Here is a 24,412-nt window from a genome sequence, read left to right as displayed (position 1 = left end):
GACGAAGCTATCACCCCCACTCGACAGGAGTTGCTCACTGTTATTTCTGGAAAGAAAGAGGCAAAGGGGAAACCCAAGACATCAAAGAAAAAGCCATATGGCACCCCTGTGCTACCAAGAAGGACATCCCCAAGATTGTCTAAAGTGACACCTGTGACTCCTCCACCTGCTGAGGCAGAGTGTGAGGTACAACCCTGTGTGGTTGACCCAGTCTTTGAAGAGTCAGATTTGTAAGAAGACATTGTTTTAGTTGGAGATCTGGACCCTGTTGACCATCCTGAGCTGCAGTCTTTACTGGCAGAAGGTGGACACAACAGGGCAGACTTCAGCAGAGGAGAAAGAGAGTGTCCTACTCTTGAAGGTCTTCAACAACAGGCTGCTTCTCAACTTGATGGGCAACAAGTTGGAAAGCATAGGTTGAGCTGGGAAGATGGCCTCTTCGACAGTGAACCAACTTAGTCTATCCTTGGTGAATACAAAAGACTTGTATTACCCCTAGAAAACAGACTCCAGTTCCTACAGTTGGCCCATGAGATACCTTTGGCTGGTCATTTGAGTTTCAAAAAGATCAAGGAAAGTATCTCCTTATACTTCTACTGGCCTAAAATGGGTACAGAAGTTGACACATTCTGTAGGATCTGTCACACTTGCCAAACCTCTGGCAAGAGTGGAGTCAAGAATGTGGCACCCTTGGTGCCTCTACCAATGGGGGGAGTTCCTTTTGAGAGGGTGGGCATTGACATTGTTGGCTCCCTTGACCCTCCCGCATCTTCAGGAAACAGGTTTATCCTGGTTGTAGTATACCATTCTACTATGTATCCTGAAGCTATACCTATGAGGACTGTTATGGCTCTGGCTGTGGCTAAGGCACTACTTGGTATTTTTACCAGAGTAGGGTTTCCTAAAGAAGTGATATCTGACAGGGGATCCAATTTTATGTCCCATTATATGCAAGCCATGTGGGAAAACTGTGGTGTCACTTACAGGTTCTCTACAGCCTACCATCCACAGACAAATGGCCTGGTAGAGATGTTTAATCATACTATAAAGAGCATGATAGGTGCTTTAGAGGAGAGGAACCCCTTAAAAGAAAGTGGGACCTTTTACTGCCATGCCTTCTATTTGCTTATAGAGATGTCCCTCGGGAGGGAGATGGTTGCAGTCGCTTCAAACCTCTCTATGAACATCCAGTCAGAGGTAAATTGGCCCTGATTAAGGAGTGGTTGAAGAGTGCTCCTTCCCCCAAGCTAGTCAGAGTGACTGACTATATGATAGGTCTCCAGATTAGAATGTTACACATGATGGCAGAAGCTAGTGATAACTTAAAAGCAGGTCAGGATCTGGTCAAACATTGGCATGACCAGAAGGCCAGCATGGCTGAGTTTACTCAAGACCAACTTGTATTAGTTATAGTGCCAACAAGGCAGAGGGCCTTGCAGGACAAATGGATAGGACCATTCAAGGTTGTGGGCAAACCTGGAGAGGTGAACTATTTGGTGGATTTAGGCAGACCTAACGAGACTCCCAGAGTCTTTCACATCAACCGGTTAAAGGCATATGTCTCGAGACAAGAAGTGAGAGCTTTGCTTCTAGCTTCAACCCAAGAAGAGGAGGAGTGTGAACCTCTACCTGACCTACTCAGAGGCCAACCTTTAAATGAGAACATAGAGGGAGTCAATCTCTCTTCTCAACTGATATCTGAACAACAGGAGGAGTGCAAAGTTCTGTCAAATCTGTTTGCCTCCCTGTTCTCACTTTCACAAGGCTTGACCCCTTGAAGCCAGCATGATATTCTCACTGGTGACTGTTTACCTGTGAAAAGCAGAGGTTACAGAATGTCAGAACATGTGAGATCCCACATCAAAAGAGAGGTCAACAAGATGTTTGATGTTGGGGTGATAGAGTCATCTACAAGTCCATGGTCTAGTCCAGTTGTTCTAGTACCAAAGGCAGGATCCAAGGAGTTGAGTTTCTGTGTGGACTATAGAGCTCTAAATGCAGTCACTAAGACTGATGCCCATCCTTTGCCAAGGACAGATGAACTGGTGGATAAACTTGGTGCAGCTAAGTACCTCAGTACATTTGATCTAACGTCAGGCTATTGGCAAATAGCCCTGACAGACCATGCCAAGGAGAAATCTGCATTCTCTACCCCAGAAGGCCTCTACCAGTTTACGGTTATGCCATTTGGATTAAAGAATGCACCTGCTACATTCCAAAGGATGGTCAATGAAGTTCTGAATGGGATCGAGGACTGTTGCATGGCATACTTGGATGCGATTGCCGTGTTCAGCTGTACGTGGAAAGAACATGTTGATCACTTAGGACATCTTTTGCAAGCTCTTGAGCAGGCCCATCTGACCATAAAGGCAAGCACATGTCAAATTGGTCAGAGCAAAGGTGTCTACCCTGGTCATAAGGTAGGAGGTGGTGAAAAAAGGCCATTGCCAAGCAAAGTACAAGCTGTACAAAACTGGCCGACCCCTACTACTCAAACCCATGTGAGAGCCTTCCTAGGTCTCACTGGATAATACAGGAATTTCTTTGAGAACTATGGGACCATAGATTCTCCCTTGAATGTAGTCTCCTCTCCAAACTTCCCTAAAAAAGATAAATGGAATGAGGGGTGCTCTCAAGCCTTTGAAAACCTGAAGAAAACCCTTTGTCAAGCTCCAGTACTAAGACCTCCTGATTATCACCAACCCTTCATTGTGCAGACAGATGCATCCAATACAGTTATAGGTGCAGTCCTTAGTCAACTGGCTGAGAAAGGTGGGAACGTGACCCTACCTTATCTGGGACGTAGGTAGAACAATGTCCTAGATGGTCATTGTATTGAAGTTCGCGTGCAGGTGGAACTAATCAAATGCGGAACCTATGGGACAAAACCAGGGTGAGGGTTAAAATGTTGTGCACATGATGGAGACGCCTCTTTATTACTAAATAGATGACCAACTGTGAAAACAAAGAAATAATATGAGGCTGGGTAGCCCAAAAGGAAATACACCAAACACAGGTTACAAAGGAACATACAAAGGTCTTTATTTTATGCTAAACAGTTACAAAAAGTCAAAGACAATTCAGATAGCTATCGGCCCTCATTACAACGCAGCAAACTCCAGCGTGGTTCGGTGTGCTCAGTGAGTGCAAATATTCATTGAAACAGTCAGGCTTTTATACAATTTTCAGCCTGATGTCCAGCCCTACTGCGGGTTAACTATTCCATAAATACATTAGTGATCTAGGGTTCATGCCAGGTTCACTTCTAATTTGTTTGCCTATATGTATCTAGTTCATCTTTGGTTTACACATCAACAAGTCAAAATTGCAACAGTGTATTCTCTAGGTTTAACATTAAGCCTTAGGGCATAGTTTATACAATGTAGTTAAACAGGCGTTCCCATTCAGTTATTCAAACGACATTGCAGTTAATATATGTTCATAGATCAGTTTCATTGACACAGGTAATCCATTACACACAGGTCAGCAAAGGACAAGGTCTCAGTTCATGACCCTAGCAAGAGGCCTACAGGCAAGTTACATATTAGCTGTACACAGGGGTCATGACGGCCATGTTCTATTCTGAATGACATCGTCCACCATTTTAACTCACAGGGTGACTTTACAGGGAGAGAGAACCTAAAATGGCGGTTTACATTGATTCTAGGGTCAGGACCTTGCGAAACGAATTTCTTCACAAGTAGCTTGTTAGCAGCTTGGCGTAGGCCAATATACATATATTCATAGGAATAGGAGGCACGATATAATTTCCAGTTTGACACAACCACAATTGTCATGAGTGTTGCTGTATTTACTTCACAAAAATCTGCAGAACTAAACGGACGGTGGTGTACCTTATGTCCCAATGGTATCATGAACACAAGAACATGTGTTGAATGCTGCTTAAGAAGTGCACTAGCTTGTCTGTTCCTCAGGTGCATTTTAATGCATTAGTTGCTATCTTAGCTCAAAATGCCAGAGTTAAGAAAAACAAGAATAATTATTGGATACAATAAATGTTAAAATCTGCCTACGGTGCCGGTATCTGTCTAATTAATATGCAGAAGATTACATGGGAAACTGGCTGCAGGTACTTGGGTTATATCCCTTTCCCTTGCGGCTTCGTCTCTCGTGTGTGTTTACTATACGGTGTTGTAGAAACTACAATGCTAGGGTGCCCCTCGTCGGTTCTCTCGCTCTTGTGTTCATGCTACCATTGGGATATAAGGTACAAAATGGTCCGTTTAGTTCTGCAGATTTTTGTGAAGTAAATATAGGAACACTGCCTATGTCCCAGATAAGGTAGCGTCACGTGCCCACCATTTGAATTATTACAAGATCCCACACGCATGTGTATTGATAAATAGGGTTTAATTATTACCCTCTATGTCCATTATAGAATGACAGAATATTCTTCCAGCAATTCACAGCTGATGATCGCTAATCCCCGTCCACAGTCTGCTCAACAAGGTGAGTAGACGTACCCTTTCTTTGAGCTATGATCTTTCCCACTCCAGCTCGTTCACGCCATTGATTTTGTTTTATTATTGTCTTTTTTAGATACATTACGCCAATAAGGTTTAAGAACATTGAGTCATTCTTATTACCACTTATCACTCATCCTGAAGAAGGCCTCTTACAACAACCAAGAAGAACTCACCACAGGAGGTGGTTCATTCAACACAAGACAGGCTGAAACACGTCGACACATAATCCTGACATACCACATTGACGAAATGCCATCAATTTTCTCTCAATAAGTATCTGGTTGCATAAACAGCAGTATATATTTCCCTCTCTGCTGGGGAATTATCACAATGGCTATTTTCAATATTTTTTAACCTAAAATATGGAAAAATTACCAAAGAGAAATGAAAAAAAGTTTGATGTATGTTTTATAAATATGTTTTGAAATTAACTGTGAAAGATATTGTTTGGCGGAGTACAGTCGCAGAGTGCTAGCAGACATTGGCAGACCACACTCTTGGAGAGTCTGTCTTTTTGCTTCATCAAAAGAGGAAGTTCCAGTTACCTCTTAAAACCCCTAGGCGGCCGCAGCCATGGAGCAGGCCACAGAGTGAAGTCGTAGAGTACTAGCAGACATTGGCAGACCACACTCTTGGAGAGTCTGTCTTTTTGCTTCATCAAAAGAGGCGGTTCCAGTTACCTCTTAAAACCCCTAGGGTGCAGCGGAGCGGGCCGCGGAGTGCAGTCGCAGAGTGCTAGCAGACATTGCCAGACCACACTCTTGGAGAGTCTGTCTTTTTGCTTCATCAAAAAAGGCGGTTCCAGTTAACTCTTAAAACCCCTAGGCGGCCGCGGAGTGGGCCGCGGAGTGCAGTCGCAGAGTGAAGTCGCAGAGTGCAGTCGCAGAGTGTTAGCAGACATTGGCAGACCACACTCTTGGAGAGTCTGTCTTTTTGCTTCATCAAAAGAGGTGGTTCCAGTTACCTCTTAAAACCCCTAGGCGGCCGCGGAGTGGGCCGCGGAGTGCAGTCGCAGAGTGAAGTCGCAGAGTGCAGTCGCAGAGTGTTAGCAGACATTGGCAGACCACATTCTTGGAGAGTCTGTCTTTTTGCTTCATCAAAAGAGGTGGTTCCAGTTTTAAAACCCCTAAGCGGGCGCGGAGCGGGCCGCGGAGTTCAGTCGCCAAGTGCTAGCAGACATTGGCAGACCACACTCTTGGAGAGTCTGTCTTTTTGCTTCATCAAAAGAGCGGTTCGAGTTACCTCTTAAAACCCCAGGGCGACCGCGGAGCAGGCCACAGAGTGCAGTCGCAGAGTGCTAGCAGACATTGGCAGACCACACTCTTGGAGAGTCTGTCTTTTTTCTACATCAAAAGAGGCGGTTCCAGTTACCTCTTAAAACCCCTAGTAGGCCGCGGAGCGGGCCGCACAGTGCAGGCGCAGAATGCTAGGAGACATTGGCAGACCGGTAGCAGACATTGGCAGACCACACTCTTGGAGAATCTGTCTTTATGCTTCATCAAAAAAGGCAGTTCCAGTTACCTCTTAAAGCCCCTAGGCAGCCACAGAGCTGGCCGCGGAGTGCAGTCGCAGAGTGCTAGCAGACATTGGCAGACTGTGGCAGGCCAAGTAGGCCCAGTCTTGACACCAGCCCTGCGAAGTCCAATTGACCAAACAGTACATTCAAAGTAAAAATGGCGACTAGTAAAGGTGGGGGGGGCTCTTAATTCTGAGCAGGAGGAACTGGCACTGAAACCTGATCCAAAGTTAACACATTTTCAACACCATTTCCAGTTGAACTAGGTATAGTTAAAGAGCCCATTGCTCAGGAGGCGAAGAATTTGTTATCAGCACCTAGTGAAGATATGGTCAAAAGTCCATCCTCTTCCCACCCCCCTTTCTGCCCCCCTCAACGCAACCAAGCAACCTCTTCTCAAACAAGCCCCGCAGTGAATAGCAATCCAATGCTAAAATCAGCACAACGTATCCTTTGCCCCCCAAAAGAAAGACCAAAACAAAGCATCACCCACCTGAAGACGTAGGCTGCCAAGCTCTCCGTCACCAGGGCTGTGGCTGTTGGGGACACGGTCTCGGAGGAGGCCGATGGGCCGGGCAGCTCTTCAGTGGCGGCTTTTCGGGAGGCGCAGCATCCGCGGAGAGTGAGTCTGGATGTGCGGGTGCTGGTCCACAGGGAAGAGCTGGCACCCGAGCTCACGGACGTGCTACAGGCCCCCCACCCCCACAGTGTTGAGCGGGGATGTGGCGAGGGGGGCCCAGGAGCCGGCGGCAGATGTCGAAGGGCTGTGGCTGGACTCAGCATTGGGGAAGTCGGAGGAGTCTGGTGGGCTTCTTGACGTGGGGCCGAGTGGGGAGGACTTGCCTCCCAGTCCTGAAGCCAATGCAATTCCCGATGGCTTCCACGTGGGAGGAAACGTCCTTGTTTCTCCTGAGACCAAGCCCCCTGCCAATACAGAGACAGTGCTGTTGGAGTTTAGTGGGAAGGGGGCTAGCTTGGGATCTGCTTCCTCTTTGCTCATGGTGGCATTGGCCTCTGACCCTACTGCTTCTCATTCACTGTTGAAGGACGCCCACATAGAGACACTTCTAGAGGAAACCTGAGAATTACATTTTCCCCATCAACCTGAACTGGGCAAATCTCCCAATGCTAAGTTACACGAAAACAAACCAAACACACCAGTAAACAAGGAAAAGAAAGAGATGCAAGTGACTGCCATTCCCAGCACTGAGGTTCCTAAAACGCCATCTGAGGAACCTCCCTCATCTCAGTGGGCATCTAAAGACGCAACCCAAATATCGAAGAAGAGACCTATAACCTTTGCAAAAGGGAGTCGGTTCACGGTGGGCAGGTTAACCAGACCAGCTGCAGGAAGAAGCAAACCTCCAAATATTAAGAAACAAAAAAATGGGCCCTAAATCCTGGTTCAATATTCAGTCAAGGCTGATTCAGTGCAATACATTTTTAAAAAGTGCGGAAATCAACAAGATGTAACCTCGGTGGAAATCTCAGATGGGGAGTTGCTGGAGAGCGCCCTATTGACGGAGAACAGTAATCATACAGACAAAGATGCAAACACGAAAACTCAGCCCTCTAAAACCACCAACGTTCACACCGAGTCATCCAACTCCCCTCTCAGATGGCATTTTCGGAATTCGCCAGCCACAGCTGAAAAAACTGCCCTGAAGTCCGCCATAACACATCAAAACACATCACCTAAGGGCTCACCCCAGAAAAAAGTGAAGTACACTTGGCGACTCCTGGATCAGCACAGATCCGAGCCACGGGGCCCCATTGAACCAATCTTGACTGGACCAGGGCGCATAAATTCAAAGATGGATGACAAAGTACAAAAACCCTACGAGTTTGAAAATGTCCAAGAGAATGTCTTGTCTATAGACATGAGAAATATATCTGTGGCTACACAAGTAGAGAGTCTATGATCACCAGACATATCTAGAAAGTCTAGAGGTAGGACAGAGTCAACTTCAAATCACTCCCAAAATCTTCCATCAACCTCATCTATTCCTACAAGGCGTCTAAGCGAACTCCACCTCTCAGCCCCAAAGGATTCCCCACAGAAAAAGCCTGACCTGATGTCCCTAATGGCAACAATAACGATTGCCCTTGCACCATTTTGTAAATTATATGAGTCATTAAATGACACACTGAGAAAATAAATGTCTATGATGGCATCAATGAACCTGAAACTGACCAACTTGGAAGGGTTCATAATGGCTGGGGAACGGAACAGGCAGACTTCGAATAATTCCCTTAGACAGTTTATACAACTTGATTTGGAACAGGCGAACAGGAAAATGACAGAACAGTTGGAAATGCTGAGGTCCTCTATTCCTATAAGCACGGAAGGAGCTCTTGGTGACGCAAAGGACCCCATTCGAAACACACTGTCTGAGAAGGCAGCTCAAGCCTGCATTCTACAGATACCTCGCAACAAGAAGATACAGACCCAATGACAGAGATTATCGCCTTAATCAAGGCAGACGAGGGAAAACAGGACCCCAAGATGAAAGTAACAGACACTAATATAAAGAACCCTAGCCCAGCAAACCCTTTTTCATGCCCAGCTAAAGAACTAAAGTCAAAACAAAAAGAACAAAAAAAAAGGGGAGGAATCCCCCTCGAATTTTACATTCGGCATATTCAACCAGGCAAAAGTGTGCTCTGATGAAGCATCTACAGGCCGTTCGCAGGAAGAGACAACAAGATCCACAAAGATCTCAGACAAAGCCGGACGGATGTCCGGGAGAACGGATAATAACAAAGAACAGAAAAAAGAAAAACTACCCACCCAAAAGGTGAAAGAAAACACCAAACACGTCTTCCTAAAAAAAAGGAAGGGGGAATCACCAAACTAACGTGCCATCAACTGTAAGACAACGATCGTTGAGTGAAAATTCAGATCGTGGCACTTATACCATCGAAGAGTCAGACCAGGAGTCTAACACAGCTCCGTCCTTAAAAAAGAAATCAGAACATTTAGATCTGCCAAACAACCAGCAAGAGCCACCAAAAAAGATTAAAATTCATGATTTTAGTCATGACCTAAGCAGCGCCAAAACTTTACAAACAGCGACAAATGCCCCTGCCTTACAGGAGCAGTCGAGGGTGAGAGGGAGAGGGTGCTTTAGTAGCAGTGATTCCCCAAGGGTGGTTACGAACAACCAGGAAATTAAGTCGAGAAACTGCCACGACCGAGACGACAAAGAAAAGCTCAGTATCCATCGGCCATCGCCCACTAGAAAGACAAGCTGGACCAAGGGAACTATAAATAATTCCATTAGTGGTCGGGGTAAAAGGAGAAGTTTGTGGGGTGATGCCGCTCTCCCCACATGCACAGCAGACGCAGAAAGACAAGGCCCCTTAAACAAACAAATTGCGAGTGAATGTATCTTGGAATTACAAAGAAGGAGGGAAAAAGACGACGATCTCATCCTGAGTAGGACATCAATTCTCAATCCCTGGGTTAAGACAAATCCAAAATGCGGATTTGTGGATGGTGGAACCCTGTGGGTCTGGGAGGAAAGACTGTTTGCTGCTTCACATCTCATCTAAAGTAATTAGACACTTATTAGCAGACGAGGAAAAGAGCTTATGGGTTCTGGGATACGCTCTGACAGAACTCCAACCAACTCACAGGAAATCCAGGTACAAAACAAGCAACAGACCAAAAAAAGTAAAAGATCAACTCATCTCTACTAAGGAAATGAAAGAGGCACATGAAGGGGCGATAAGGAAAAAAAGAAATGACAGTCTCTACGAGATCAAAGAATCGAGCGACAGCGACTTAGAAACACCTAGGCCGCCACGCGGAAAAACATCTATACACAAATAGAACAGCCGACGAGTTGACCAAGAGTCCGCCATAACATTTCAAGATACAAAAAAAGATGAAAATCGGAGACCAAAAGGACTTTGCCCTGAAACACAAACAGGACCTTTATCATTATTCAGACAGATCAAGGAACCCAAAACGAAGTCAACAAGATCTCCAAAAAATTGGACGTGGACAAAAAGAGGAGGTTCCCCGGATCGTACAAATTAGCCATCATTCGAGAGAACAGACCAACTGGAGCAGTTTGCCGTAGTGGGTCTCTCATCAAGGCTTAAAAGATCCAGATCATTTCTCACTATGGGATGTTGGAATACCAGAGGGTTTCACCATTTATTAGCGAAAATCGATGTGAACCTGGGGTAATTTGACCTCCTATCCTTGCAGGAAATCTGGATGACTGAGAAACCGGAACTAGACGGATAAGAATTGGTTTTTACTGAAGCTCAAAAAGGCCTGAGGGGACAGCCATCAGCAGGTCTTCTAATGGCAATAAGATCAGGATGCGCCCTTGAGGTCCACGAGGTAATACATTCATCGCATCTGATACAAACAGTCATCTTAAACTGGTCCCGTCCACAAGGAAATCCAGGGAGGAACGTCATCGAGAAACTCCTTGCAACCAATGCATATTGGAACCCGGCATTGGTCACAAATGAAGACTTCCTAAACGAGATTGCAGAAATATGGGATTCTTCAGCGTCAGTCCATCAATGGCAACATGCCATACTAAACGGAGATTTCAACGCTATCTGTGCAGGAGTGGTAATTGCTAGTAACACAGGACAGTCGGATGGCCTCGGCATAACCAGAGGTAACTTACTAGAATCCTTCACGGCAGATGGAGACATGCATAATCTCCATTGGCTAAGATGGAAAAACAACCTAAAAATTCCCACATGGCAAAGAGACCGACAACAAAAGACCATAGATCATATATATGTATAGAAATATTTACTGATGCTCATGAAGACCTCGTCAGTAACTGTAACAGAGCACAGCGATCACAACATCTTATCTGCCACTTGGTTCTCTCCGTAAGACCCAAAACTTTACAATCCTTTGGAAATAGAAGTCACATGCGGTGGGTCACGGCTGAAACTTTCGGAGGGCGCTATCCTGGAAATATCAAAGAAATATAGGAGTACCAAGGCAGGAAGCTCTAGGAAACACACTATGGAATGGTTGGTCTACGCTCCTCTACTCACAAGATACCTAAATCCTAAACGAAAACTCAGACGCCATCCATTAAATTATATCCACCAATACGATCAAGAAGTGGTCAAAAGGCACAGAATAATCCGTCAATAAAGAAGAGTTTCCAAAAAAGTCCCTTCAGAAGAAAATTTAAAGAGATGGAAATCTGCTAATAAAGAATATAGAAATTGGCTACTCCAACATCTCCACACCTTGTATCAATTAGATGCACAAAAAATGCTGTGTGCACTCCAGGGAAAAAAATCTAAGGACTTTTGGAACCTGAATAAAGGAACTACAAAGAACTCAGATAATAAAATTTAAAACTACGTAGCAGATAACAAATGGTCTACGCATTTCTCTAATCTATACTCCCGGCCCACATCAGGAAGTGACCGCCTACTGCCGAAAATGAATAAAGAAATAAGTTCTTGGAACATCTGTTCTGACGAGGTAACCATCCTGAATATAAAGAAGATCTTTGAAAATTGTAACATCAACCGTGCGATCCCGCACTCATGGACAAAAGCCATAGTAGTTCCGATCTTTAAGCGGGGGGCACCGGACGACCCTAACCACTATCGGCCCATTGCAATGCTCAACGTAATCTGCAAGGTTTTTGCTTCGTTGACCTTCGAGAGTTTCCGAAATTGGCTTGGAAAAGCGAAGTACGTAGACCAATTCCAAACAAGCTTCACCAAGAACGCAGGAACAGCAGTGAATATCTTGACAATTAACACTCTTAAGTCAAAGGCGTTCCAAAGTGGTACAACTGAGTACATGGCCTTCATCGACCTGGTTCAAGCCTTTGACCAGGTCGACAGGGAATGTCTCTGGAACAAACTACAGACCAGACATTGTCCAGCATCAGTCTTGGAACCAATTCAGGCATTGCATGAAGGGACCTCAATGAGGGTTCGTCTAAACTGTGATGGCGTCTTATCTAAGGAAATAAGGACATACAGAGGCATCAAACAGGGATTCCCGTTGGCCCCTTCCCTCTATAACGCCTATATAGCCGACTACGAGGAGACTGAGAGACAAGTCAGAAGTTTTCCACCAACATTGGGTGGGGAAAAAACCTCAAGGCTTTTATATGCAGATGACATTATCCTCTTAGACCTCACACCAGTAGGGCTTCAACGCCAATTGGAGCACCTGGTTTCTTACCTTGAAACCAATAACCTACAACTAAACAAAGCAAAGACTAAAATCATGGTGATGGGCAAGGTTAAGAAAAATAGAAGAAAATTCACCTGGAAGCTTGATGGCCAAGTGTTGGAGGAGGTCTCAGCCTTCAAATACCTGGGAGTTATGCTGTCTAACCATCAAAAAGAAGCAGCGATGCAACAATTCCTCTGGGCAAAGCTGAGGTCCCTGACAGCACAAGAAAAATCTATGGACCGCAAGTAGGGACGTTTCTCGCACGTCCCTGTATTGAATTTTTTCAAGATGAAGGTGGTACCATCTCTAATTTATGGTGTAGATGCAATGCTGTGTCTTCCGTACGGAATCTGGTTGACGTTGGAGAGTCACTTCTGGAGATCCACTTTAGGCCTGTCAAAGTCAACATCATTGGCATTAATTAGGCGTGACTCTGTTTACCATCACTTGCAAGCACAAAAGCAAGATCATCGCTACTTCTTTTATGAAAACTGTTGTGCACTTCAAAGCCAAAAGCATTGGATCTGATAAAGAAGGACCTTGATTCAGACTCCAACAAAATGTTAAATAAATGGAAGGAGGAAAACCAACGCCTTCTGCAAGACCTGGACTGTTCTGAAGATCTCCTGGTAAACAACCCCAACAAAGTCACAAAGAAGCTGTATGAAAATGATTGGATTTCGACGTTGGAATCTGCTAGCAGATATTGTCTGACCTCTGCCATTTCGACTCCAGCAATTAAAATTCAAGCGGTAAGAGGCTACTTAAAGAAATGTCCAGACAAACAAGTGAGTAGACAATTCTTAAGATTCCGTCTCAACCGGGTGAGAACAAGGGCCTTGTGAAAACAATCTGATTCTGCAACCTGTCAATTCTGCTCCAAGAAAGACAGGGTGGAATCCAACCGCCACCTGCCGTTGGAATGCAGCTCCCTAAAAGAGGCCAGGTCAAAATACCCAGCAAGAGCTTTAATAAACTACTCTACCTTGGATGACAATGAACTTTGAGCACTGCTTTCAAGTGGGGAGGACGCCAGATGTGTGATTGGTGTGACCCAGTTTTTTTAGACATTTTCATTTGAACACTGAAGATCCATCAGGAGAGATGGATACATCTTAACTCAATTTAATGGCCCACACCAGATGAAATGGAAGGACAAGTTGTCTTGAGCATAGACTTTAAATATGCTCTTTGTAAAAATTGCTATGCAATTAAATCAAATTATATATATATATATATATATATATATATATATATATATATATATATATATATATATATATATATATATATATGTTGTTTTCTAAATGAAGGGGTGTGTATGTCCACATAGTTTTTGAAAAATCGAAGAAATGTGAATCAAAGCAAGGTTGCATTAAGATAAAAAACGGGAGACAGTGGTAGTTTGTGTTTCACTTTTTTTGCATAGTACTTCTGCTCGGTTACAACACGTTCCCCCCTTTAACAAAAAATATCGAGCATGACCTACCCTTCATTTTGTCTGGGGAGAATACATATAATCCCTTCACAGCTGAGCTGATCTCATAGTGCTGATACATGTGTGATATCAAATTGCTGTGGCTTTAATAATTATGAGATGTTCCATTCGCCATAACAACTCACACATGACGGCATGGCTTCAATTTGAAAAAAAATATCTACCACCAGGACAGTAAACTCATAATTATGGAGTTATGGCACACAAGGGCATGTCCTAAATGAAGCCCCTGTGCTGCAGAGACTTGACTGTCACTGCAGCTGCCAAATGGGCACTGGTGTCCCCTCAACCTGCTCTGTGCCACTGGAACAGCAGGTGCTGCAGATCAGAATACTGATGCAGCAAGGCACATGTGCACACTATGCTTTTTGGCATAGAGTTTATGCAAAGGGACTCTGATTAGCAGATTACCCTTCCAGAGATGGAATTACCCATATCATTTCATTCTTTTATTTTTAAAAGCAAGGGCTTCTTCACTGTGGCCAAATGGCAATCCTTAACACGGCTGCACTATCCGTTTTTGTAATATCTGTATACACAAGGAACAGTCTGCAAACCCTCTTGCTGCACATTCTCGCAAATGTATGGACAATACGCACCCATTCATTCTTAAACTCCATGATGAATTTAGTATAATACAAAACATTGAAAGTCAACCAAAGCAACCAACTATTGTCCGTGGAGTTGTTTCAGTCAATGCCTGTTTTAGTTTAGAATAGCCCATTGTCATGCCTCATACACACACGAGCTTTTATTTGAAACTATAGCCAAAAAGTCTTTATTTTGCCCAACATATTTTTTGCGATAATGTGATTAGTATATTCAACATATTTTTTTTTAATACAAAAAATACAATTTAAACAAAATGGAGGCTTAAAAAATCAGATGCTTGTGCAATCTGCTGACTGTGAACCGTGCTTGTGCGCACAGTTCACAACGCTGTTCAAAGTCCAACAACACACAACACGACTTAGCTCAACAGCCCGACTTTCCGTGGTGCAGCGCGGACGCCTGGCGGGCCAGCTCTGGGAACTTGGCCGAGCTCTACACACTGCTGTAAAGGCAGCTGTTCGCAGTTCATTAGGTAGCATCGCTGGGTACCTGCTGCATTCAGCGCTCAGAACGCATATCGCTGTGTGAAGAATAGGATGGGAATCACGGAGATGCCCATACGCAGAAAAAGTCATTACCTGCCACGCAGATGATAAGGATGTCGATAGCAGCGGGGTAATGAACTGAAGAGGCCATGCATCGTGCCATGCTGCGCGAGGCACTCCATCTTCGCTTCCTCAGCTGTGAGCATAAAGCCGCATTGATAATAGCAACATCGGAGTAATAGTTTTCAGGGCATGGAATTACAGCCCCTGGAATGTCCTTTCAGCGCGATTGTTGTTTCCTGAAAAATGCACTACTATATATTATGTGCTGCGAACTGCATTTGATTTAGGATCTGGAAATGCTCTCTTCCTTGTATGACAATTTCAGCTCTTTTGGACGTGTTTGGCAATTGCACTCTGCTATCAAGTGCCAGTACCTTAATCAGATGAAGGATGCTCGGTGTTCTGTGAAAGAAACACACTACCTTCACCGCCCTGGCATTCTGGCTTTGATTGATAGATCTGCATGTTTAAAACAAAATCTACATTCATAAGTAATCATTGAATCAGAAAATGCAATCCAGGTACAAAGGCAACATTTCAAATTAAACAACCCTTGGGTGAGCAAATTGTTTTGCCTTTTGCAGTTGTTCATTGCCTTTCGCATTTATTTGCAGGAATGACTTTGGGAGTCATTACGGGTTTGCCGGTAATCCGCCGATAATTCCCGCAGGTTGCCGGCAAACCTGTCTTACTATTACCGGCACCCGATATCTCGGTTTTACCGGGATATTACAGGTGCCGGCAACAGTGGTAACTTTGCATTCTATGGAGTCCCATAGGAATACATCGAATGGGTTTGCCGCAATCACTGGTACCAGTAGTACCGGTGACGGTAATTGCAGCAATTATTTGCCAGTAGGGGCCTGAAATACCGGCAGGTCAGGCCTGTCGGTGGATCAGAATGCCTACCGGCAAACTTGGAGTGTGCCGGTCTGGTAAAAATGTCAGAGCCAGTATTAACAGCATTTTTTTCCCTGCATTTTTACCGGACCGGCACACTCTTTTCTTTCTGTGTCTTACCCATTTATTTATTTGCGTTTTTAAAGCACCCAAGCCCAAGGGCATCAGGGTGCTGTTTCAAACCTGTTACATTCATCTTGACAACAAAAAGAGCAAAACATCAAGGATGGGGCAACACATCAGGATTAAGGGGCAACAGGACCTTACAGTTTAGCAAGATTGAGTCGGAGGGGGATGCCTGAAGGTATAGCAGGACAGATTGTTGCTCTGGAGCAGTGTGGGTGCACGGCGGTCCTAAACACAAAAAAACAAGTTTTGAGTGCCTTATGAATGGGTTGGTAAGCAGGTTCTGTGCTCAGTTCAGACAGGAGGGTGTTCCACTGGGTAGCAGCTACTGTGGGGAAGTTGGCTCCTCCTGCTCTCGCACTTTTCACCTTTGGTAGGACTAACCGGTGTGCCAGGGAGGCTCTCACTGGTCTGGATGAATTGGATCATTCAATTTTCCGGGATAGGTATTGAGGGACTGTGTTTCAGAGACACTTTTGCGTGATCAAGAGAGTTTTGCAGATGATCCTTTCTTGGATGGGGAGCCAATGGGCTTTTCTTCTCACAGTGTAGAAGTGGCTTCTTTTTCAGATGTTCACAGCTGCTTGTAGGGCATTGTTTTGAATAACTTGTAGTTTCCCCAGATGCTCATTGGAGGTTCCTGCAAATAGGGCATCGCATTAGTCCAATCTTGTTCCAATGGTAGCTCTGGTTATGGGTAGGCAGTTGGTCGGAGAGAGAAAGTGTCTTGCTGCATTGATAAGCTTTGTTGTGTAGGCGGATGAGGATGCAATTTCTTTCACTTGTTTGGTGATGGAGAGAGTGGCATCTAGATGGACACCTAGAATTTTTACAGATGGGAGACAGGTATTTGGATTCCATCTATGCAGAAGGAGGGGAATTCTGTGCTGAGTCTCTTAAGCATGTGGGAGAGCCGACTAGAAGGATGTCTGTTTTCTCGTCATTCAGGCATAAATGGTTTGAGGCCATCCATGACTGAATGGTGGCATATATTTTGTTGACAGTGATGGAGTGTCCTTGGAAGGAGCCTGTTGGTGGGAGGAGGATTTGGGTGTCATCAGTGTAGTTGGTATAGGAGGTGACGAGGGAACCTAGGAGGTCAAAAAGGGGTTTTGTGAATATATTGTAGAGTGATTGGGAGATGCAGGAGCCTTGTGGTACACCACAGGGAATGGGGATAGGCGTGGCATGTGCAGTGTCAGAGAAGACTGTCATGATTCTATTTTGTAGGAAGGAAGCTATCCAGGCAGCAGCTTTCTTGGAGAAGTTGGCTGAGCCTGTGAGGTGATGGCAGAGTGTGTCGTGGTCTACCAGATCAAAGGTGGCAGATAGATCAAGGAGGAGCAGGAGGGCCGGTTTTCCAAGTTCTTTGAAAGAGTCGAGCTGGATTTTGAGGTTTAGGAGTGCTGATTTTGTGCCGTGAACTAGGTGAAAGCCGGATTGACGCATGCCTAAGATGTGATAGGTTTGTATTTGTAGGTATGCAGCCCTGTCCAAGACCTTTAGGAGGAAGGGAACTGTGGTGATGGGTCTGTAGTTGTTGGGTGACGGAGGGTCCAAGGAGTTTCTTTTTTGTTGCTATGGGAGAACCCAAGATTCTTTTAGATTGGTGGAGACCTGGCTGGATGAGAAGGATGCATTAGTGAACCTCATTATACATGGAGTAACTGATTCTGGGCATTCTTTAATGACAGAGGCTGGGCAGATTTCGCCTTTGCATTTGGATGATTTTAGGTTCTTGTGGATGTTGGATACTTCTCCTTTCGGAGACACCTTCGAAATTAAAAGCTGGTGTGGAGTGGTTTGTTGTTGAATTGGCTGGGAGGTAGTTTGGGGTAAAGGCTGCCCTTTTCTTTTCAGTTTTGTGCTGCAAGGTGATGGTTTTCTCACACATTACATTTTGAATGCTGATGCACCAGCCCTCATCCTTGGTGATGGTATTTGGAGGATGGGAAGGGGTCTCTAGTTCTCTGAGGATTTTGAAGTGCTCATGCGAGTTGGAGCTGTCTCTGGCTATCCTAGACTTGTAGGCTGCAGGTTTAGTGCTGATGATGGCCTGTTTATAATCCCTAGCTATGGCAATAAAAGTGGTGCTTGTAATGTGGGTGGGGTCTTTTTTCTACTGTTTTGAGCTTGGCCTTTCCAAGGCCGACTGAAGCTACCAGGATCACAGCTTTGGTTAAAATACTGGAGTACAGGTCTGCCTGGATCATAGGGTCCTCTGAGCTGGTATGTTCAAAGTCTGATAGCAGTGTGGATATAGAGTCTTTGGTGATATTTCTGGTGCTGCTGGTGAGCCCTGGAGGTAGGTGTTAGGGCAAATTCTCAAGAATGGCTAATTTCCCTTACCTACTGAGTCCCTCAGCAGCTTTGCTGGATTTCTAGGATTGATTTTTTTCACCTGGTAAGAGTGTGAGCCTTTTTTCCCACTGTTACATGTGTTTTGCTGTGTGTTTAACATCCATTTGTGTTCATAGACTGTGGAGCTTCACATACTCCATAGGCATCATCTTTTTACTGTGTGTCACACAGCACCTTTATTGTAGAGACACATGGTTGTCTTTTTCAGACTTCCCACTATAAACTCCATTTTCTGGGACTGACTACTGTCTCCCAGAACATGTAAAGTTGCCATTGACTTTATTAGTCTTTTTAAATTCACAGACCCAGTACAAACGATCTTCCATAGAGTACTGGAAAGGGTTAATAGTTATCCCTTTTTGTCTGTTTCTCATGGAACATTATTTCGTTCCCATTTCTTTAAGATTTGGCTGGTGGCAGTGGTATCTACCCTATTTTTCCTAACGCGGTCTATGAAAATAGCCTTGGTACTGTTTTAGGCTGAGTTAGTAGCCTCAAACTTAAATCCGCTGGGCCCCATTTACTTTTATTTGGTTCCAGCTGGGTTTATTCGCGATTTCTTTTTGTAAAGGTCTTTATCATGTTTTACTCTGCGTGCCAGTCCAGGTTCGGTTCGTTTGTTCACCATCCTTTAGTGGTCTTCTGCATAGAAGCCCTCTTTAGGCACCTGAATGTCTGAGGGGACAGGATGTGAGGGAGGGGTTTGTGACTCCCTGCTGAGGGTCTCCTTGGAGACCCATGTCACACTCTGTATGATTGGCTGTGGTGACTGTCCCTCCAGGACAGCCACCCTGCTGTGTGATTGACAGCCAGGCTGTGCGAATGCGGGAAAACTGCATAAAAAGCAGGTCTCTGGGACTGGAAGGCAGAGTCGCCACTGGATCGAGAGAAGCGAAGAGAAGCTGAAGGAAGAGGACCACTACCACGACTGAACCTTCTGGTAAAGCCCTGCTGCGGTTCCAAATCTCCAAACTTCGACGACAGAGAAGGTCTGCAAGGAATCTACTTCCCTTGAGCTGGTGGGACCAACCAGTTCACCAAACGCCAAGCAAGGCCTCCCTCCCCATGTCGAAATTTGCTGTGCACAGCTGCAGTGAACCGGATAGCCATGAGGACCGGACCCTGTTTGTGTTTTAAGGAGCACACCCTTTATTCATTGCTTTGCTCTGCTGCTGGTTTCTTGCCTGGACAGTGCAGGACCCTCCAGTCTTCCTTCTTTGTGTCAGTCTGACAGTCGTTTCAGGAACCGTGAGCCTGCAAGATCTGCCAGGAATGTCTGCCACAGCTACAGCATTCTTCTTCTTCTAAGGTACTGTGCAAACCCGGTTGATTGTTCTGTCCGACCGCGGTGAAAGTGTTTTAAATCTTTTACCAATCCAAGGGCTTGTCCTTCTCTACTTTTTTAAGTAACTTTTCTTCCGACCAACTTCGTTTCGAACTCTTGGCAAAGACTTAACTGCGAACTACTCTTAACTGTGTGATCCTCTGCAAAGACTCTGAACCATTAAGATTGGCCCAGGCCTATTAATTTGAATCCTCATTGTAGCAAGCCTTTTCTAGATTGCCCTTCCTACTTACTTGTTGGTGCTGCTTAATTTTGTATAACCTTGTCTTTCCCTCCCTTTTAAATTGCTGGAGTGCCATTTTGCTCACACCTCATTATGAGCTTAACTTGTCCAGAATTCATTAGGTTTTGTGTAGTATATCAATATTGTGATTTTCTGCTGCTTTACTTTAGTGAACTGTTTTACAAATGATGTTTAAATAAATGTATATTCTTTTACTCAGAAACCTTGAGTCAGTGTTTGTTTGAACCATAGCTACCACTTTACTGTGTAGTACAGGTTTGTACCAAAGGTGAATTTGTACTGTCACTTGTAGTCTTAATTGTTTGTGGTGTTCCCAAGGGGTACTGCATTTGATTCTGCCTAACAGTAGGCTCATGCTATCGGGTGGTTGTGAGTTAAGTGACAGGAAAGTGAAACTAATGATGTGATGGTCAAACCAAGGGCAGGGCGTATTGGATCCGATCATGATATGACTATTGAGGTCTGCTACCGAATCCAGGGATCTTGCTTTGATGTCTGTTGGGTCCGTAACGTGGAGCATAAAACCAAATCTGTGATGACATTTGCTACTTCTGCTGCAGTTGTGTCCATGATTTCATATAGACCCAGATTAAGTTCTCCAAGGAGTATGATTCTGGAGGAAGGTTTGTTGTTGTCTGTGATACAGTGCATTAGTTCTTTCTCGAAGTTTGTGGGGGAGCGGGATGCCTCTACAAGATGTGCAGATTGATCGAGTCTGTAGGGGATGCTGTAAGTTTAGCTGAGAGAATCTCTCAGTTGGCTTTGATAGAGCTATTCATTGACCTGATTTGTGGTGAGTCGCTATGTATGAGGGCGACAACCCCTCCTCTGAAGTCAATTCAATTCTGTCACTTATAAGTAGTGTGAAGACTTCTGTTAAGGCTAAGGAAAGTGCTGGCCCTGAGGCTTGGTGCAGCCAAGTTTCTGAGATTGCTAGAAGGTCTAGGTGATTGGATACAATTAGGCCATTTATCTCCAATGCATGTGCGGGGGGGGGGGTCTGGCATTAATGAGGGCACCACAGAGGAGGAGAGGATCCAAGGTGCTAGCGGATTGGCTACTGGCATAAGGCTTGGTTGTGGGCGGGATGGATTTCTGTGCTGCCAGCATCCTGCTGGTCCAGCTGTAAAAAACATGCAAGATGAATGACCGGTTATCATGTGACTACTATTGGATGAGTTGTTAACCTCTGCTGGCTTATTTAATACTTTTCACATTTTACATCGGCAGCTGAGGCCCATAAACCTTTTTGATCTCTGTACCATCTGCAATATTGGAAAAATGAACATTCAAGCCCCAATTACCAAGGGCCACCATAAATGATCTTCAAGAACAGCGTAATGCTGAACAATCCCTTCACTACATGCACCCACCAGAACTCTATCCCTGTGTGGACTCGGAATGCCCCCACAATTCTCCAATTTTGCAAATCTCTCAAACCATGGCTTTTTCAACAACACCTGACCAAGGACTAATTCCAATGGATGCACATACTGACACACAGACCTCAGCAAACAGTACTGTGCTTCGGTTACTAGATACCAGCCCAAATGCTGCTCTCGAGCTAGGTCTGCGCTTTAAACAATAACATAAAAATAATAAACATAAAAATACAGGGCCACAAAGTAGAACAGTACCACTTCAAAATAGGAGACAGACATACAACATATATCAGACCATGGCCCTCATTACGACCCTGGCGCTAAGGGGTCTGCGCCAGCGTTAGCTGCGCCGACCCCTTACCGCCAACTACGAGTTCCCGGAGCGCCATGGTCATTTTTCCGCCCGCTTTTTGCGGGCGGAAAAATCCATGGCGCTCTGGGACCTTGGTGTTAATTACGCCACCGTAATTTACGGTGGCGTAATTAACTCCTTCCCCACTCCCATTATACCCTATGGGGCCGAAATGGGAATGGGGAAGGGTAAATGGGTCAATGGGGACTTACCGCCCCGCCGACCTCGGAATGGGGCGGTAAGTCCACCATCCGCCATGGCGTAAAGGGACTTTGCGCCATGGCTGAAAAGTCCGCCGATGGCGGAAAAAATCCGCCAGGGTCGTAATGAGGGCCCATGTGTAGGGATATTTATTGCTGCAAGATGAGAATATTGTGCTGTACCAAGACCCAACTGCAGTATACTAGCTATTTGCAAGCAAGCATAGAGGGCATCACAATTCACACAAACATATTGTTATAAAGGATGAAGGGGAAATTCCAGTAGCGTGAAGGCCATATGCCCTTTTTTTGTTTGAGAAACTTTTGAGCAGCATTCAAGCATAGATATTTAATGCCTGTACAATAGCAACAGAAGCTCTATTAAGTGTTTGCCTGCATGTTTCACCCTTAATAACAGAACTTAACTTTGAATCTTCCAAAAAATCTAGGCCTCCATTTGAGAAATACAGAAATACCACATTCAGATCCATATGCAGACCTATGGCTGTTGGTTTAGCAACAAAGAGCAGCATTCTAGGAGATTACATCACATGTTATGCTTTCACTGTCCTTTATTTCTTATTTTGCCTTCTCTTACTCCATTTCCACCCCAACCAGCACCACACTTCCCAATGGTGGAGGGAGGAAAAAGAGAGAGCAAGCAAGATTCAAAGAGAGTCTAAGAAACAGGCAAAGGGGACATGTCGAGGGGGAAAAGAAGCAGAGAGCGGTGACGCAATAGATGAGACACAGCGACTGTGAATGACTGAGAGACTGCATCTGAGAAACTGGGATTGAGATACTGATGTGGAGTAGGACAGAGGCTGGGACTGGGTTTAGGACAAGGGACTAGAATAAGAGTCTATGGGTAGGATTAATGACTACGCTAGAACAAGGGACAAGGATGAGGTACCAGGATACGGGAAAGGAAAGGGGACTAGGAAGAGGGACAAGGAAGATGTACGATGAAGTACTAGGACATGAAATAGTGGATAGGTCAAAGGTGGTGGATTAGGATGGAGGTCTAGGAAATAGAAGATAGACAATGACTAGGTAGAGATATGAGGGATGATGGAGGGGGACTAGGTCAAGGAAGAAGTACTAGGATGAGGAAGAGAAAAAGGAAAGGCGATGAGAGCGAAGATACGTGAACAGGAAGGGGAAATTGGATGAGGACAGGGTACAGGAAGAGGGACAAGTACAAGGAAGAGGAAGAGTAAGAAGAACTATGAAACGGCAGAAGGACACCAAAAAAGATGGGGAAGAGGGTCTAGGATGAGAAAGAGGGGCTATTACCAGGGATTTGGTGAAGAAGAGGGACTATGATGTGGAAGCGAGACTAGGATGAGGCACTTGAATGAGGAACTAGATTGGTATAGGGAAGAGGGACTAGGACAAGGGAGTTAGATGTGGACAGAGACCAGGGACTAGTATGAAGAAGAGGGTCTCAGACAATGAAGATATATATCAGGAGGAGGGACTAGAAAAAGGGACTAAGATGTGGATGAAGGACTACAGTGCAGTGGGTTGAGTGAATAGGACCAGGAATATAGACTAGGATAAGTAATAGAGACTACATTGTGAAAGAGAGACTAGGATGTGAAAGACGTGGTAGGATGAAGAAGAAGGACAGACATGAGGAAGAGGAAAGGAGACCTGAAGGAAGAAGAAGGATGAAGAAGAGGGTCTTGGAAAAATAAGTGAGACTAGCACGAGGTGTAGGGACAAAGGACTAGGACAAGCAAGAGGGATGAGGATGAATAAGAAGGATGAGAAAGAGGCACAAGGAAAAGTAGGAGGGATTAGGATGAGGAAATAGACTAGGTTCAGGGGAAGAACGAGTGATAAGTACAAAGGTGGAGAAGACAAGATTGGGGTGAGCAAGTGGAAGGGGAACTAGGAATAAGAGGAATGAAGAAGGGGCGCTAGGATAAGGAAGTGAGACTAGGATGAGGAAAGGGTATCAGAAATAGGAACTATAATGTGGAAGAGGGACTAGGATGAAGACATGCAAGCAGGACTAGGGCAAAGATGAGGAAAAGGAAGTGGGCCTAGGACAAGGGAATAGGATGAGGGTAAAGGACAATGAATATATGCTAGGATGTTGAAGAGGGATACAAAAGGGGGACTAGGACTAAGGAGTAGGACAAAGATCAGAGGCACAGATGAGGAATACAGATGAGAAGGAAAAAGAGGGGAGAGGAAGAAGGATTAAGATGTGAAAGAGGGACTAGTTTGTGGAAGAAAAAGAGGGTCTAGGATGAGGATTTAGAATGATGAAAAGGGAATATTACAATAAAGAGGGGCATGGTTGATGACGAGGGAGAAAGGCCATGATGAGAAAGAGGGACTATGGAGAGTGACTAGGACGAAGAAGAGGTAGCAGAACTAGGAAAATGAATAGGTACTTTGATGAGTAGAATGGACTAGGATGATGTACTAGGTCGACGAAGAAAGAGTAGGATGAGTAAGAAGGTTAAAAACGAGAGACCGGGACAAGGAACTAAAATGTGGAAAAGGGACTAAGATGATCAAGAGGAAAAGGGATGAGGAAGTATAAGAGGGACTAGAATGTGGAAGAGTAAACGTAAGAGGCACTAGGATGAGGAGGGGCACTAGGATGAGGAGGGGGAACTAGGTCAAAAAAC

The sequence above is a fragment of the Ambystoma mexicanum genome, chromosome 7p (assembly GCF_040938575.1).
Source record: "Ambystoma mexicanum isolate Mex_15411 chromosome 7p, UKY_AmexF1_1, whole genome shotgun sequence".
NCBI classification, from domain to species: domain Eukaryota; kingdom Metazoa; phylum Chordata; class Amphibia; order Caudata; family Ambystomatidae; genus Ambystoma; species Ambystoma mexicanum.
The sequence above is the reverse complement of the archived record's forward strand: the minus strand, read 5'-3'. Positions refer to the sequence as shown.